A 16,575-nucleotide genomic window follows, 5' to 3' on the forward strand; every position below is an offset into this window, starting at 1 on the left:
TCGTCATCACAATGACTGCTTGATATATACTTTAAAGATGTGCACAGGACATTGTGATCGCACTACATAATAACGAGTACTTTATTACTAGTTTCTTTTGAACAATATTCTATAACATTAATAGATTCTTTGTCAGGTTTCCTTTTTCCGTTCTGATCAAGTGACCATACTACTTGAGATTAAATCTTCACACACACACACACACACATAGCTGAATAATATTTTTAATGACAGGTTCCTTATTAATATCTTCATTTATAATATGAATCTGTTACTAATGACATCTTTAGGTGTGAGAAAAATTAGTGTAATTTTTCTCACACCTGTCGCAACTGTATGTTCTATTCTTTGATCAAGTGCTTTATTTTTAACCCAGTTCTCAGATCATTTTGTACAATTGGTTTCAACACTGTCTTATATACAGATAATTTAATGTTCTGACTAATTTCTGTCTCTTATTCCATATAAATTTATTTTAACTTCTTACCATACCAGCTTTAGTCAATTAGGCTATTTAGATACAACAAATAAACCAAAGCTAATTCTGTTAGGCCCCTAAATAGCTGTAATGTTTTACTTCTCCATTCATTCAGAATGAAGTTGATGTCTTCACGCCGTTCCTTTTTATTTTCATAGTCTTCGTTTTTTTTTTTTTACTGCTGATTTTCGTGCCAAATTTATTACAGCAGTTATTCATTTAGGATATCCTGTCCTGCAGACTATGGTTGGATTTATTTGAGAGTACAGTATTATTTTGCATAAAGTAAATAGCTGATAAAGTAAAATGCATTAAACAAATATCAAATTTTGGAGATTAACATCTCCGATTTTTATATCTGGTTTAATGCCACTTTCCTTCATAATGTGATCCATATAGAAGATGAAAAAGAGTGGAGATGATCGTGCATCCTTGTCTTACACCTTGTTTTACATTAAACCACCTTCCTGGATTTCCTTCACTTCCAATTACCAAATTAGAACTTATCTGTAGATTAGATATTATTCTGTATTAATACACTACAATAGATGTAAATATCCAATTTACATCACATATTCTGGAGAGAGAGAGAGAGAGAGAGAGCATCTTATTGTTTGAATTTTCTAGATCTACAGTACATGTCCTTTGTTATATTCCCATGATGACTATTTGTCTTAGTAAAGTAAAATTCTGATCCTGACGATCTGTATTTGACCTGAACTCAGCTTGTCCTTTTAGAGTTTCTCTTCTACCATTTTTCTTAGCCTATAATATGAATAGGCTTTTCTTAGCCTTAATCAAGATGCTTGTATTACTTGGTCATTTACGCATGACTTTATGTCTTAATGATTTAATTGACTAGATGTCCTGAACAGAAATCCGGCAAATACCATTATTATTATCTTTGCTGTTTATTCCAAATTTTCTCCGAAGCACTTGTTTATTTCTCGGGTTTATTTTCTCTACGCCAGTTTTTGCACCATACACATAAATAAGTCTCATTGTCCAATTTCCCCATTTTGAAATCTGCCCAGATTACTCTATCTTGTGAAATAGCCCACCATTCAAGAAGTTTATCTCATATTTTTATATTATTATTTTTAATACTAACCCTTCCTTTCCTTCATACCAACCAACATAAAGTTTTGCTATGCATTCTATCAATCGTGGGTGTCTGTCATATCATGTTTTTTTTTTAGTACTGCAGAAGAAATATTAATAAATAAACAATAAAAAACCAAGTTTCCAGGAAAAGTCTTTATAATATAGATAACTTCAGTTGAAAATCCCTTATAATATATATACGCACACACCAGTACATTGTTTTGTTTTCATATATTACTATTAACACAATAATCGAAATTATAATCTATTTTAAAATATATATGTATAAATTATATATATTTAAAATATACTTATTTTATTTTTCAGTTCTAAACTGTTATTAAAACTTTTACACCTTTTATAAGTTAATATAAAGTTTATATATATTAATATAAGAGAGATGAGGGGAGAGGAATCAAATCGACCGTGAGATGCGGTGATTGATTCATTCAATCCAATACCCTTGGAGGGTAATGGATGGCAATGCTGTAGCCAATGAAGATCTAACTGAGGCTCGGCTATTGTTGTTACCCTCCTGCCATGATCAGAGCTTTAATTGCTCAATAACACCTTATCCCTACACTGTCCTCTACAGATAACGGGGAATATGAAAAGCATTCTTGCTTCGCCCCTTTAAGCCAGTCCTTATAAGGACTAAATATAAAAGCATATATGTTTGATATATCTCTTTGATGTAGCATATATCTGTGAATATCTTCGATACTGTTGATTTGTTTTTAGCACAAAAGTCAACAACAAGGTTTGTGATGTAATTTGTTATGATTGAGGTTACTGAAAGTGACTACGTTTGTTGTAGTATTAATTGAAAACAGGTGATTACTTAGATGTGATTCATCACTTACAAGCCAGTTAAGTTAACAATCTGTTCATTACATCAATTCACTTAGACTATGTGAAAGTATTTACTGACATCACTTCCTTCAATGCGTCATTCTAATTCTGCTTTAATTACATAACTTTCAATTTAGTCTTAAAAATATTACTAACCTGCAGAGGTTAGTAATATTTTTAAATATTACTAACCTCTTTAAAATAATCATGGACGAATTACTTAGGTGGCTACGTACTAACTAATTTTTAATAATTTTCCGTCTTAAATCTCATGTCAATGATACTCAATGCTTCAAACCAACACCTAGTTTTCCCTTTCAGTCGTTTCCGATCGTAGGCATTGCCCACAAAGTATTGCTGGTGAGATTTTTACAGGGTAATTTACCGTTGCTTTCCCCAACCTCCCAATTTTATCCTGGCTCTTGACTGGCATATGGCTGGGACGTATTCATGTGTGTTTACGGGGCCGGTTTGCTTGTTCTGGGGTGGGAAAAAACCCTACCTCAGCATGAGACCGGCTAACTCACCTTTAGTCGAAAAAGACCAGATAAAGGTTCCTCACGTCACTGACGGGAATCGAACCCAGGTCTTTCCGACCAAAGGGCTTCTTCTATACTGACTGAGCTACGGAGGCTCTCAAAGCAACACCGCAGTTGAAAAGAAGAATTCAAAACGAAAATTACTAGCGATTGTTTTTGTTTGTCTGTTTGCAAAATGGAATAAGTGATATATCGGCGACTTAGATATTAAGATATCACTTTTTTTTTTTTTAAGAGTACAGTCCACATTATGGTAGCAGAAGTTGAATCTAAACTCTAAATATTTTAGAAGTAAAGTCAAATATCTTACTGCCGAACTACGGAGGGTTCGCCTGTCGCATTTTTCTCAACTTTGCCGTGTACTACTAACAGTCAGAACATGTTGCCTACTCCGTGCCACCTGGTAGATGTAATCAGAACCTATTGTCACCATGGGATATTTTATAGAAAAACACGCTATTTTCTCTGCGAAATTACTGTGTTCTTATCCTGTACGCTACTCAGTGCAATACTTAATCATTCATCTCCCTTTACACAATGACACCTTGGTTTATCCTTCAACAAAAACAGCTCCACGTGGCTCAAGTGAACGACCTGTAGCTAATGCACGAAGCCACTTAATGTGGATAAGGACCTTGATACCAATTTCAGTTTGTGTCATGTACTTGTTTGAAGTGCCGCTCTGTCAGCTAGAGTAAGGTGGCAAGGATGTTATCTGTAATCCCACAGTTATTTATAGAATGCGTTCTCTAGTGGTACCGATCCTCAGATTTGGTACGCGTTCTTCCAGCTGAGTTGGGGGCCAAAATTTTTTCATAAGGTGCTATTCAAAAACCGTAAAAATTTTGACATAATTCAAACCAACTGGTTTGTTGATATGCAGTCACTAAACAAGATCGCCTTAATTAATTACATATTTTAGTAAAATTGATTTTTTTTAAAAATATTTAATACGGGAAAGCTTTGCTAATGTTAAATCTTAAATTTAAAAGAAGAGAAGGTAATGACATCTTTATTAAATCTTCACTATTATTAGTTTAATTTAACTCTGACTCTCCCGCAGTCCAAATACGTTTTACTAAAATTGAGATATTATCCTCCTAGCTTTATTTCCCTCAAGTACCTTGTAATAAATAATGAAGCATGCACTCGCGTGCACGCACAAAACAGAAACACAAAGTTTTCGATAAGCTAAATTACTAAAATAGTCTCAAGTCCCATAACACAATACGGATAGTTCAGAGTTCATCATACAACCCGAAGGACCATTATTGCATCAATATACAATAATGTGCGTCAGAAATAGCTTTTAAACGCAGTTTAGGTTATTGACTTAAAAAATAATATTAATAAAAAATAATTAAAAAAAAACGGGATATTACAAAATACAAAGTCTTTCATCGAAAGTGATTTTTCATTTTTCTATTTCATTATTGTATTTTGTTTTAAAATGAGCATTCTTTATTAATGCACAAAGCTATAATATCAGTGTGGTTAAAAAAAAAGACAGCTAACATATTTGTGAAATCATCAGTAAACAAACAATCTCAATGACACATCACGACAAATGGAGATAAATACACAGCACAGGCACCTTTCAATATTATCTCGTCCATGACTTTAGTATTTTTACAATCTACACAGATTTATTTTCCATTTAATGTAATGAAAATGTTGTTTAAAATTTCTGCTTAACTTCTAGTGGTTTTCAGGTGATATGTAAACAATCAGGTCGAGCTTTAAATGACTCTATTTCAGTAGTTTAAGCATTCCCAGGTAATGTTTTTTTTTCTTTTTTTTCCCCTAACGATCTTTTATATATTTAATTAAATTCTCTCCCCCCCCCTCCTCGAGGTGTGTTGTCTGGGGACCGATAACAATACTCTCTGTGAATAGCAGAGGATTCCGCTTCATCGTGTGTAGGCGCACAGTACGTGATTCTACTCCTATTGAAGGGTTGTTCCATAATTACTTCTTTTGTCAGTCGATGTTTTCAGAGCGAGATTTGTGTGGAAACGTAGCAAAGGAATTTATAGGTCTTAATTACTTCAACAAAGATTCTGATTCTCTTGCAGGCTAAGGATGAATAATTATGGTTTTTTCTAAATCAACCATGGAGATATTTCCTTGATCTCTTTTTACCTCATTTGCTTCTTAATTGAAAAGGGTTTAAAAAATACTTGAGTTTTTTTTTTTTTACTTTGCTCACTGTCTACTAAATTCTTTTATTTAAAGTTTTTCTAGAAGTACACTATATACGGGAAGGAAAAAAGATGCCCTTATCCTTATAAGGACAGGCTTAAAGGGGCGAAACAAGAATGCTTTTCATCTTCCCCGTTATCTGTAGGAATAAGGTGTTGTTGAGCTATAAAAGCTCTGATCATGGCAGGAGGGTAACAGCAATAGCCTAGCCTCAGTTAGGACTTCATTGGCTACAGCATTGCCATCCATTACCCTCCAGGGGTATTAAGCACCGCATCTCACGGTCGCGAAAAAAGATGACGCAAGACGTTGCTGACTATGAGGGCGAAGCAAAATGCTTTTATAATCCTTCTATCTGATAAGATTACTGTGTGAGGAAAAGTTTATGAACTAAGTGCTCTGCTTGGGTGGGTGCAATTTAAAGATCTTCATTTGGAAGTAAGATGGCCTTGGGTCTCCTATATTTGGAGAAGTCTGTTTCATCATAAGTTGATGCTTGTTGCACTAATTCATTTGGATGTGAAGAGGATGCTGAGAAGAACTTTACTGCCGAAGACTGCAGGAAAGAGTAGATGTAGGGGATATTTGTATCCCGGTGGAATTGGACATTTCTGATATACCATGGTGCGTTTAAGATCATGCGGAGACATTTGTTTTGCACTCTCTGTAGTTTGAGGATATTTGTACTTGAGGTGTGGCTCCAGGCTGGGGACGCATAAGTAATAATGGGTCGAATCATCAACTGATAAAACAGCAGTTTTATTTTGGTATCCAGCTTGCTATTCCTATTGATAAGAGGGTAAAGCTGTGCAATGACTCTTGATGCTTTTGTACATGAGGCTTTTATATGTGGGCTGAAGGTTAGTTTTCTGTCCAGCAGCACACCCAGATATTTGGCTTCTGCTTTCCAGGGAATCTTGATATTAAATAGGAAGATGTCATCTTTGGGAGATATCGAGTTTTTAGTGAAGAGCATGGCGATACTCTTCTGAGAGTTTACTTGCAATCTCCATTCCGAGAACCAGTGCTCTAATCTCTGCAGGTTTTCTTGCAGTTTCTTGGTGACAAGGTGCGGTTTAATAGATCTGGTTAGTATAGCTGTGTCGCTTGCGTATAGGGCAAAGATGGATGTCATTGGATTGTGCGGAATGTCCGCCATGTAAATCGTGAAAAGTATCGGTGCCAGTAGAACCCTTGAGGTACTCCTGCCAAGATGCATCACTGGGTAGATAATATATCATTTAGTTTGACTTGCATTCGTCTGTCACTAAGAAATGACTTTATAATTTGGACTAGATCTAATGGAATGCCAGCTAAAATCAATTTGTATAGTAGTCCAAAGTGCCATAATTTGTCGAACGCCTTTTCTAAGTCAAGAAAAACTGCTCCGGTGTATTGGTGCCAAATATAACTTGTGGTAATGAATTCGATTAGTCCATTAATTTGTTGGGTGATACTGTGAAACAGGCGGGAAAAGAATATGAGGTTTTAATCTGATTATTAATAAATAAAAAATATAGACCACAAAATGGTGTATTAGAAATTCCTAAAAAATAATATTAATTTTAAGGATCATTTCATTTTTTCCTAAATTTCTAGACCTTTATATTTATTTAAATGATTATTTATATTTATGTAAATATTAATCTATTTTTTCAAATTCTTAGTGCTTTTAGTCAAAATTCACGTATTTATTTTTAAAATGGTGTATTATATGTAAATAATAACGATAAATAACGATATTAAATAAATAATAATGCCATTTAATTATTTAAATATTTAGTTAAATATTCATCAGTTTTTAAATTTTAAAATTTTCGATTTAAATACTTGAAACAATTAACTCTCCCTTTGTTTAAATCATATAATCTAAGCATATATTTTATTTTAGGAAAATGGCATATTAGAACGACAGCTTAAAAATAATAATGATAGCTTAAACTAATTATTGGAAGACTAAAGTGAAAGCTACATATTTGTTCTCTAGCGCAGGATGACACGATTATGTAAAAAAAAAAAAATAATAATGAAAAAAAATAAAATAAAATATAAAATTAATTTAAAATATAGAAAATTCTTTATTCTACTCCGGTTTAAAAAGCTTTTGTGTGTGGAAACACATGAAAAAATATTAAAATCTAAAAACAGCAATAAATCTAAGCATAATTCACATTATTATTATTATTATTATTATTTTTTTTTTTTTTTATTTTTTTTTATTTACATAATTGATACACAGTCAAAACAAGATATCATATAAACAGAAATTTGACAGGTGATACAGAATAATTCAGATTCTACCCAAGAATCTAAGAATAGTCCTTCAGGTAGCGTCGTAAAATATGAACTGTTCCAAGTAATGCTGTTTATTGTAGGTCATATGGGGTCACTTCGTTGATGTTTAATTGCTGTAAATAGTTGGATAGCTTCTTTGAAGTTGCACCAATTATTATTATTATTATTATTATTATTATTATTATTATTATTATTATTATTATTATTATTATTATTATTATTCAGGCACTTCCATTATCTTTTCAAACGTTCATGATTCATCTTGGTCTACGTCATATACACTTTATAAACTCGTAAAATACTGAAAGCCTTACAAACAAACAGATCGATGACGGGGAAAAGAAATGTCTCGATGAACGACTATGAAAGAAAGGGGACAGACTTTGCTGACAGTCTCTTATTAGACGACGTTTTGATTTATAAAGTTTGAGATTCAGTTATCTGCGGTGTCAAGATGTCTCTTTACAGGAACCACAAAATTCATTCTGAACAGCTTAAAATATGAAGTGTTGACACAAATTCATTCAGCATCGACTCAGCAGATTCTATCCGAGAAATAAATCTAAAAAAAAAAAAAAAAAAAACAGCAGATGCACTTTTAACTTTCTTAAAGTCAAGTGACTTAAAAAAAAGTTGATCGACTTGGATTTATTTCTTATGATTCGTTGAATTCTTATTCAACAACAAGAATTCGTCTGAAGAATGTGCCCTCTGAGGCACACTCGAAAGCACAAGTGGCATTTAGGACTTGAAATATTTGGATCCGAATTCGAATCCTCTCCGCGACAAAGAGGTACAGTAGTTGTTATTTCCACTATGATAGAGCGATTGATTAATTCCAACCAATCACAGAGCATCTTCGGAGCCGACTGAGCTACAAGAGAGTCTATTATTAATTTAATGACTTAATCCATTTATATTAGGAGCCCCCCGTAGTTCAGTTGGTTTACGTGAGCTATTTGGTTGGAAATACCCGGCTTCGAATGTCATCTATGAGGTGAGGAACCTTTATCAGGTGATTTTCAATCCAGTGATGAGTTAGTCGGTCTTATTCTGTGGTAGAGAGTTTTTTCCTTCCCCGGAAATTACGTTTGTCTGTCAAAATAGGCAAACTGGAAGAATATGCACAATAACAGACATCGGATTGGGATTCGAATGCCTGCACGGTTAAGTGTGGGTCTGTGCGTAAGCGTAAATCAGGAAAGACTTTATTTGTTATATGATTAATCAAATATTTATTTAATTTAAATTATTTCAAATCCTCTCACCCTACTACAAAGAACTTTTTTTTTCGTTACAGTTTTATAACATTAAGTTACTGAAAGAAAGGCACATTCAATCGCGTTATTTATTGAAAATAATACTATAATAAGTTTGCCTACATTTACAGTATTGACTCGACAAAATCAACGGAATCACTGGAAGTACATTAAATGTCAGTCGTTTCGAGAAAAAAATAGTTAGAAATATTTTTTTAAAAAATTATGTAAAGATTGCAATATAAGATGATAAAATTGTGGAATAAAAAGAAAAGAATCTTGAGGTTGGCATGTGGAAAACGATGGAATAAAAAACAGAACATGGAAATAACATAATGCTCAATAAAAATATAGCGAAGAACACAAGATACGAACTAAGAATATAATATAATATATAATAGCTTTCGTTTAAGGATATATAATATATATATATATATATATATCCTTAAAATAAATATAAATATATATCCTTATCCTTAAAGTAGATATAAATGATAAATGAACCTAAAAACACGCTAAAATTCCCAATCCCTCGCTTAAATGAAGCATCCAGAAGTTCAAAATACCACTGTATCGTTAAAAATAAAAATAAATAAAACTGGGCTATGTACTGAGTCCTTAACTTTTTATCTCGTCATCTGAATGAAGTTAAAAACAAAACGTTTGTCAATTTTACTTGTATTATTCTAATATTAAAAATATGAAGGTGTACTATGTATTTTAAGAATGATGGGGAAAATATTAAGTTATTTAAAAAGATTAAAATAAATTTTAAATATTATTTCATTTTCACTTGAATTTTAGAACAAAAATTTCAATTAATTTGAATTTTAGAATAAATTTTTAATTTAATTTCAAATTGTATTTGAGACATTAAAATATCACAGAGGTTAATTCTGCAAACCGTGTGAGAAAAAAATCCATGACGTCACATTTGTTTCAAACTCAGATGAAAACGCAACATTTTTTTTATAGACGTAGAAAAAATATATTTATCGAAAAGCATGCAATAAATTGAAATTCACCTGGCGGTCTTATCTGCCAAGATAATTCCCAAAAGCCGAATACACAGACTTCATCACCAGTTTACGAAAAAAATAAAAAGTTAAAAGTCGATTAAAAAAATATATATAGGAACTTGGTGTTTGTAATTTCGAATTAATTTTGCTTCGCACGCGTATTTTTTTTTATTCACCTGTATTTGCTTTCTTTCTCTCAAATATCTGTTTTATCGTTTTGCTTTGATTGGAAAATCCAATGACTCAATAGAAAGAAGGTGAGAGAAGTGAAATGTTCTTTAATTCTTATGTTCTCAGAAACGGGAGAGTTACGGAGACAGCGAACATTGGAGAATTAATTCTCCACGTCAGAAACTACGAATGCGCTCTCGTAACTTATGAGTTCAGTTGCAAAGGTCGAAGCACGGTTACATTGTGTGGGTTTAAGCACGAGTCTGTTTGCCGCGCTATCAACATAATAACAAAGGCGACATTGACATTATTTAATGGGTTTATAGGAATACATTTTTATCCTTTTGACAAGAAAGGATTATATCTGCCTCGGCTAATCCCCAACTTACGTTAATATTAAATATTAATTAAAATAAAGAGCCAATAGGCTTCATTTCGGCGATGTAAACATTATTTAAATTAAGGGGTTATTAAATCCCACATTGTTTTAAAACCGAATAAGAAACTCAAAGATCGGAATCAAAGAGTTTCATGCCGAATATAGTAACTATAAACGTATCGGCAACTACCAGTGTAAGCTAAAGCACGTAGTTCAAGTACGTAGTACAAACTAGGGCAACTCGTAGCAAAGGTGGGTAAAGCTCTGATCGCTATTCTTAGTATTTTCCATAATGTAAAACCCATCTCCTAGGAGATGTCTGATGTTATACATTATGGTGGGAGGTCACTACCCAGACCGGTTTCGATAGCAGAGTATATAAGTTCTTTTCGCTATACCCTTAGTATTTTACTTTGGTCTAGCTACTCACTGATGAGATCTCAATAAATATCGAAACCGGTCTGGGTAGTGACCTCCCACCATAATGTATAACATCACATCATTTCTGTTTTCAAGAAGAAAGGTCTGCATTAAAGAAGACATTTTGCTCTCTTGTCATAAGATCCCATGGAAATCAGAGACCAAATATCTTGGTGTATTAATGGATAAGAAACTCCTTTTTAACAAGCACGCCAATCTCATTGGCTCCAAATCTTCCAAAGTAATAGCACAGCTCTACCCATTGATGAACCCCAAGAGCAAATTGAACCTATATAATAAATTGCTTCTTTACCGGATGGTAATACGTCCAGTCATTACCTACGCCTCACCAGCATGGAGTTACACTTCAAGATCAAACATTTCGAAATTGCATAGAAACCAAAACAAATGCTTTAGGATGATCCTAGATGCACCGTGGTTCATCAGAAATTCACAGATTCACCGAGAAACCGGCATTCCATACATCTCCTCTTTTCTTCGTGATCTTGCAGAAAAATTCTTCGTGAAGTCAAGTTCACGTTCAAACCCTCTAATCGTACAAGCTGTCAATTACAACGAGACTGATTACTACAAACACAAAAGACCGAAAGCTATTCTTCTCTCAACTGATCATAGTTAACACAACCGCCCCCAGAGGGCGAGCTTAATTGCTCACAAATCTCCCACTCCCAAACAACTCTCATTACAGATAAAGGGGAATATGAAAAGCACTAGTGCTTCACCCATCCTGTCAGTAACGTTAATGGTAATGGTTAAAGCGGAATTTATATTCCATTTATACCAAGTGTTCTTCACCAAGAAAGTAAACCTGATTTGAAATCTCGTCTAAGATGCGAAGGATCTTTATGTCCTTTTCAAGGATTTTTTTGTAGGATTTTTCATCCTACAAAACAGATACACTGAGCACAACACAGCAGTTAACAGAAATAATGTATTCGCTCATAGCTTTAACTGCCTTTTTCGTAATTCCAATCATTCCCAATGAATCCAGCAAACAAACAATACCAGAATTGGGAGTACAGCGATTTGGTTTCTACCTAACACGTTTCACGTTTGGTTTCTGCTATTACATCACACGTTTTCAACCTCTCGTAGGTAAGACTGCTATAAAAATAATTAAAAAAAGAAAGAAAGAGAAACACTACGAAATGCAGCAGTGAGAACATATTTGATCTGTAGAATCAAGAAAGATCATTAAACACAACGAGCTTATAATTAATTTTTAATCTCGGAAAAATGTGTCTCATAGAGCCGTATGTTTCATACGGCTCTATGACTACATTAATTAGCCAATTAATGGATTTGCGTGCTTAGAATATGAATAATTACAAAGTACATAATTAAGAGCTTAATATCGATACGTTTGTTCTAATGTATTGGACAAATCGATATCATTCTTTCGATTATATATATATATATATATACATTCTAAATATCATGTAATATAACAAGGAAATCATTGTAGACAATATATCAGACAAATAATATAGTATAATACAATATCACCAATTTAACACCATAAAATATACTACATAATATATATATAATAAAGCTGACATAACGGAAGCAAGTAAAAAATAAAATAAAAAAGGGCTGCAAAGATTTACTACTTATATAAATTTTTAGAGTTCCAGCACGTTCACTAACAGATCTAGTACTTTCTTCCTTCTCAATAATAACAAGAAAGTTCGACAAATGAATTTAATATTTTTCTCTTCTCCCACCTCCTCATACGTCACACTCAGTGACACAAGCATGATTTCTCTTTTTTAACTCCTCCTCTCACTGTTCGCTAACCTTCTCTTTCCCCCCTGATCCCATACTCGCGCAATTCGACTGGCGTTAGCCAGTCGGATTGCACTATTCAAACACTTCTCGTTATAAGATCATTACAACAATGAAAACAAGTGGAAAAAATAAGCAATTAAAGAATATTTCCAGCGGTGACAATAAATAAGAAATCAACTACAAACTCCCTTGATGAATGGACTCCTTTTGACAAAAGAAAAATAGAAACATTCGTCAGCTACAGTTTTACTATTTCTGAAGATTTAATTAATTTAGGAAAATCTGATAAAAATTATAAATAAATACTTCCAGTGTTTTTCGCTCATATTGACATATATACCGTGTAGATAGTATATATTTACATATATACAGTGGTAACCCCTGTATATATGTAAATAGCGTATTAAATAACTGAAAATTTAATGTTACATTATTTTAAACACTAAAATGAGACTAAAAATTATATGGTAAATTAATACACATGTGAAGTGCTAGAGTTACAATTGGGACTTCTGTTATGTCATAGATGACTACAGTGAGGTGAATTTTGACCCCCCCCCCAATTTTCATATTTGTCGTGCATGTGTTGATTTAGCGGTTTTACATTGAGTTTATCTATGATAATAAGGTAGTGATATCGTAAAATGCTGTACATAGAGTGAAACGAAAGCAAATAAAAATTTAGTCCTTTCCTGGATAAGTCGGTACTAAATATTTTTGCTGGGTGACCCTAAAAAGCGGTAAGATCGCCAGGAACATTGTGGGCCTATACACTGGTCGGCCCACGTATATAGACCTATATACGTGGCCATATAATGAGCCACGTGTTTGTAGCCGGTATAAGTTGGAGGAATATGATGCTCCCAATTCAGTGCACAAAAACAATCAGATGTTTCCATGGTAGGACGGCAATATGCAAGTCCGACATTACCCGAAAACCAAAATGCAGCGTCGTCATCAGTGGAGCAAAGAGCGTGGGAGGTGGAAGCTTCGAAAACTGTGTTATGGAGCGACAAATTACATACATTCTCTACCGAGCAGATGGATGTGTTTGGCTTCGGACCTCTGTTTGTGGTGCTACGAACAAACAGGGTTCTGGACAATGCAATGCTTCCTACTTTGCGACGTTTCTAGGGAACTGACCATTGTCTCTTTCAGCATGACAATGCATCGTGTCATTAAGGCTGCTGCTGTAACTGCGGACATGAACGTAACCACACTGGACTGGTCTCCACAGAGTCCTGATCTCAACCCTACTGAACTTTTGTGAGATGAACTGGAGCATTGGGTGAAATCAAGGGATGTCCACGCCACAACAGTCCAGGATCTCATTAAACGCTACAGGAAGAATGGTCCAAAGCTCCCATAGATCGCTATCGTACACTTGTGGAAAGTATGCTCGGTAGGATTGCTTCAGTCATCGCAGCAAAACGAGGCCCAACATCTTATTAAGGTGTACTCCGTGGCTGTTTTGTTCATCACACTATAGTGTCCGTTGACTTCATTCGAAACAGAGTATTTATTTCCTAGTTTTGAAATTAAAACGGTCAGATTTAAAGTTGAAATATGACTAAATTCGAATAGAATCTAAATTTCATTCAATTCCCTGCAGTGCAGGAGAAATTACCATTTTAATTATAAGAGAAACGTTTGTCGAGGAGCCTATGACGTAAGATTGCAAATTACTGCACTGCGTCGTTGTGAAGAAAGTCAATCTAGCTAGGAATAACTTGCCTACAGACACACGAATTCTAATATGTATTTTGGGAAATGTGCCTAAAATGATGATGATGATGATGATGTAAAAAAAAGCTGATAAAACAATGTATTTTTGAAAGGAATGAAAGAAATGAAAAAGTGGAGCAAATAAAGCACCTATCAAAGAAAAAGTTATAATAGTTACAAAAGACGAACAGAGAAAGAGTTTTTTAAATGACTGAAAGTTGGACCTTTGAAATGTTCGACGTTGTCAATCGCTAAAACAACTCTGTCAAATTCCTATGCTGACTTCCATTCTCATTTATCAGCCAAATGTACCGCCGCTTGTGATATCTTTCGATGAACATCGAAATGTCATATAACTCACTTGACTTATAGATTACAATGAACCAATTTAAATTAAATTAGGGGATAAATATCCCTTATTATTTTACAGCCACTATGTGAAACTCTGAGATCGAAAAATTACATACTGGCTGTAAAATAATAAGGGATTTTTATCCCCTTAATTTAATTAACGCATTCCCGGGTTAATTCATCCAGGAATGCGTTAGCAGAGCTAATCTCAGGTGGTATGGTCACTTAAACAGAATGGGAGAGGAAAGATTAGCAAAGCAAGTGTTCTCTGCCAGGTTGGCAGGAAAACGACCTAGAGGAAGACCAAGATATAGGTGGATTGATATGGTACGAAGTGCCTTAGACTATAGAAATATAAGATGTGATAATGTTGGAGTCTTGACAAGTAACAAACTGATTTGGAGGAAAATTGTAGATAGGAAATTAATAATGATGTAAATTTTTCATGTAGTACTATCATATCCTGTACACCCCTTGAGGGTACATGGCAGGAATTTGATGATGATGATGATGATGATGATAATTTAATTAACTTCGCCAGAAAAAATAGCCGTTTGGCTTTTTATCTTAGAACCAATTTAAAGTTATTAAATTATCGAATCAAAAACTTTTCAGTAAACTCACTATAGTTGGAAAGATTTTCTTCCTTTGCTTTAAAAATAATAATTATTATTATCATTTGCTATTTATGTCAAGAGAAATTATTCACCCCAAAGCGACCTCTTTCTGGAGATAGTGTAAGTAGGACGTGGACCTCCATGTAGGAAATACACAACATGCTCTTTCTTTCTTAAAATTCAAAAGAATGACATTTTGCCTTCGTCCTTGTAAAGTAGCATTAAAAAAAAAAAATAGATAAATGTCATGAATTGTGTGTCTTCGTGTAAATCATTCACCTTCCTTAGTTCAAATGTCTGCATGAGACTTTGCCAAAGTACACAGACAGAGATAGGAGATTTCTATTTGTGCAATCTTTGTTGAGTGAAGGATATCCCCTACAGCAAACTCACTCTCTTCCCGAGTATGTACGAAAATATACTCCGACTAAGTTTATCAGTGTTTTCACATATCTTTGAGAAAAAAAAAAAAAAAAGAAAAAAAAAAACTAAGAACTCATTTGGAATACCAAATTCCAAATCGATGCATCAAATGCCAAGCGCACCCTGGCGGCAAATATTTTCCCACTTCTATTTTGAAAACATTTTTACTGAACATTATATGCATCGACCATGATTTATATGATTTTCTTAATTCATCTGTTTCTTTATTAATTACTCTTTCGCTTAAGAATATCGTATGCCAGGATTTTTTTCCTTTGAACTTTTATTATTTAATTAATCCATTTCTTCCTTAGAAATCATTTCTGGAAGGCGAAATGAATTTTAGAATTCATTTTGCCATTTCAGGATTAGTTTCATTTAAGATCGTTGAATGAGATTGACTGAATTAGCACAAAAGCACTAGAGACATGCAGTATTTTTTTTTTTTAATGTTTTATTTGAATCCCACATATGAGAAACTACAAGATCTATATTAAGTCGATGCCGCATAGTGGATAGCGTAAATAGAAAAGTAATCTAATGATATTCTTTTTGAAGCAGTGGAGGTTGCCTTCGTGGCGAAAGTTGTTCCACAGAATCAAGGTAGACAGAATAAAAGATGACTAGGAGTAAGATTCCGTGGGTTTGCAATATGATTCAACTGCAAAAGATGTTGAACAGCTGTTGTTCGTGTCACAGAAGGTTTGGTAGAAATGTGGAGAAAGAATTGCCAGTTCTGATAAATAAAGTTTATGGAAATATCTATAGAAGAGAGACAAAAATTTCTTTATGTTTACAAAAGAGGGCAGTTCAGCTAAATGAAATAAAATTGTTTTAGTTATCAATTATTTAATTTTTTTTAAAATAGCATGTTTCTTTCGTTTTTTCTGCCTTATTCTTTATTCTTCCCGAAATTTTACTTACAAGGATTT

At 33.6% G+C, this 16,575-nt stretch overlaps 1 protein-coding gene across 8 annotated transcripts in view; it reads left to right on the plus strand.

The window, feature by feature from the left end:
• Positions 1-16,575, plus strand: part of LOC150106859 (CD63 antigen-like) — a 106,143-nt gene that overhangs the window by 70,685 nt on the left and 18,883 nt on the right. The gene's annotated exons all lie outside the window — the stretch shown is intronic.

The sequence above is a fragment of the Typopeltis vanoorti genome, chromosome 5 (genome assembly GCF_054136105.1).
Source record: "Typopeltis vanoorti isolate ZY-2024b chromosome 5, IOZ_Tvanoo_1.0, whole genome shotgun sequence".
NCBI classification, from domain to species: Eukaryota; Metazoa; Arthropoda; class Arachnida; order Uropygi; family Thelyphonidae; genus Typopeltis; species Typopeltis vanoorti.